The sequence below is a fragment of the Cebus imitator genome, unplaced genomic scaffold (assembly GCF_001604975.1).
Source record: "Cebus imitator isolate Cc_AM_T3 unplaced genomic scaffold, Cebus_imitator-1.0 Scaffold129, whole genome shotgun sequence".
In the NCBI taxonomy this organism is placed as follows: domain Eukaryota; kingdom Metazoa; phylum Chordata; class Mammalia; order Primates; family Cebidae; genus Cebus; species Cebus imitator.
This window is the reverse complement of record NW_016107444.1, coordinates 175,801-178,460: the sequence shown is the minus strand read 5'-3', so window position 1 is coordinate 178,460 and position 2,660 is coordinate 175,801. Positions and strand designations below refer to the sequence as shown.

Below are 2,660 nucleotides of genomic sequence, written 5' to 3'. Positions count from 1 at the left end.
CACCATGCCCAGCTAATTTTTTGTATTTTTAGTAGAGACGGGGTTTCACCATGTTGACCAGGATGGTCTCGATCTCTTGACCTCATGATCCACCCGCCTCGGCCTCCCAAAGTGAGAGGCATCATTTTTACTCCCCACGCCTGTGCCATTTTCTCTGTTCCTCGTCCTTTAGTGACTCTTTCGCCAGTTATTTACTGAGCACCACCACATGCCAGGCTGTGCCTAAGCACCAAGGCTACCACCATGGCCATGACAGGTGGGGTCCTTCCTCTCAGGGCAAGCTGGCTTCTCCAGGGGAGGCAGGTAACAGAGATAACATCAGAGTGCTGAGATACAAGAGGGCATATGTGACACTGAGCTGAGGGCAGGGGGAAAGCACTCCAGGCAGAGGTCAGAGCACATGCTAACCCTAAATTGGGAATGAGATTTTACAAAGCTGAGTGACTAAATCTGAATGAGGCACATGGAAAGCAGAATATCAGCGGGGAGGTTCAAGCACCCCGTGTAGGGGCAGGGCTCTAAGTGAGTGGCTCATACTTTCATTGTCAGAATGAAATGTGTAGAGGCTCTGAGAAATTTGTAACCCAGCTCGGGGGGCGAGCCACTGTAGTAGTCCAGGCAGGATCCCAGAGGCTGGACTAGGGTAAGGGTAGTAAAGGTGGAAAGCAAATGGACTCAAATACGTTTTAGGGGTGGCAGTGATATGACTTGCTGATGGGTTTGGATATGCAAAGTGAGGAAAAGAAGAATCTAGAACTCTCAGATTTTAGGCAACAGGAATTAGGTAGAGAATCACCATTGACAGAGTTCCTTAAGCCAGAAACTTCTTGCTATCTTGCCACTTCCAGAACCAAGCCAGACATGTCTAACTGATGGTGGCCCCAGGCAGGCGACTCCTGAAACAGGACCAAGGCTCCTGGCACGTGCTTGTGTTCCGATCCTCCCAGTCATTGTGAGTTCAGCTCAGATCTCCCTCCTGAGCCAGCCAGTACAGAACACCCTCCCAAAGACGCCCTGAAGCCCCTCTTCTCTCAGTCTGTCACCCCTTTCCTGCTGACCATGGTTTTCATCAGAACCGCTTTTTCATCAGCTCCCTGCACTCCCCAGTGCCTCATGCTTCTGCCAAGCACCAACCCCACACCAGTCCACAAACCACCTCCCCAACTCCTACCCCCTGTGTTCAGAGTAGGAAAACCCTCCTCCTCAAGCTGGGGATCCAGCACCTCCAGGCCCGGTCCCACTATGCTCCCATTCCCCAGGCCCGGTCCCACCATGCTCCCTCAGACTCCACCGATTCCTTCAGGCCTGGTCGACTTTCTCTCCTGCTCCTCCCAGTGGCTAAGCCAGGCTTGCACCTTCCTGAAGCTCAAGCAGCGCGACCTCTAAACCCAAATCTCTACCCCCCACCCCGGCCTCTCCCTGCTTCGTCAAGTCCTTCCACGGCTCCCCAGTCCTCTGGGACAAAAGTTGAACTCCCATCTGGTATTCAAGACCTCTGACACTTACATGGTAAAACGGCAAAAGGAAAAAACAAACCCCTAACATCCAGCCCTGACTTCCCCCCTGCCCTACTGTCACTATCAGTCCTCTGAGATCTTAAAACCAAATAGTTTAGGACTCTCGGTATATATACATGCTCACATTCCAGACTCTTCCAGATATGATTCTCCTTTTGCAGGCTGGCTTCCTCTATGAGGCTGGGGAATGTAACACTGTGCCCAAGTTAGGCGTGAGGCAAATATTTGTTAAATTAATAACTATTTCAAACTCCAGTTTACCATCACCTCCTCCAGGAAGCCTTCCATCACCAATCCCTCCCTTTTCTGCCAAGAGAGCACCTTGCCTTGATCACCTTGTGCTAAAACTGCCTGTCTCCGTGACTACCTCCTTGCCTACAATGAACTTGGTGAGGGAGAGCAGGGATTGGGTATGACTGCTCTGGGTCTCCCACCCCTAGAAAGTTTTGCACAAGTCACAGGGCAGCATCAGGAAGCCCTTGTTTACATTTCACATACCCTTTAGGCCCTTCTCCCAGCCAGCCCCAGATAGCAAATGTGGCTACCTCCTAAGAGATACACCCACCTCCTTCCATTTCAGAGGGGTGGGCACTGTCTTTCCACACCCCCTTCCCATACTGCTCAGGCCCCCTTTGTCAGGTCTGCAGAAGCTGTGCCCAGCACCCGCTATCTCTTGTCCTCTCTGCCCCGGCAGGGGTCCCAAAGGTACACGAGTGAGCTCTGTGAGGGCACCAATGGGAATGCAATCTACTCAATGACTATTTGGGCCTTGACACTAAATTCTAGTCATCTCTGGGAATCAGGCCAGGGGTAAGTGATATTGGGCTGAGGGTGGGCTGGGGTTGGGGGACAATCGAGGTGCCAGCAGTCACCTCTAGGACTCAGGGGCCTTGGATCACCTCAGAGAATCAGTGGCACAAGGAGTCACTTCTTTGGAGTCAAGGATGCTTGGTGGTCCCCCACTGGGGGGTCAGGGATGGGGGCACTTGGGGTCAAGAGTTGGAGATATTGGGAAGCCACCTCTGGGGAGTGAAGGGTGAGGGTGCTGGGGTCACCTCTGGGGAGTAGGGGGAGAGGGTGCTGGCTGGGGACCTCTGGGGAGTAGGGGGTGAGGGTGCCGGGGTCATCTCTGGGGAGCGGGGG

General features: G+C 53.2%; 1 protein-coding gene across 2 annotated transcripts in view; it reads right to left on the bottom strand.

Moving 5' to 3' along the window:
• Window positions 1–2,660, bottom strand: part of B4GALT2 (beta-1,4-galactosyltransferase 2) — a 12,917-nt gene that overhangs the window by 3,187 nt on the left and 7,070 nt on the right. The gene's annotated exons all lie outside the window — the stretch shown is intronic.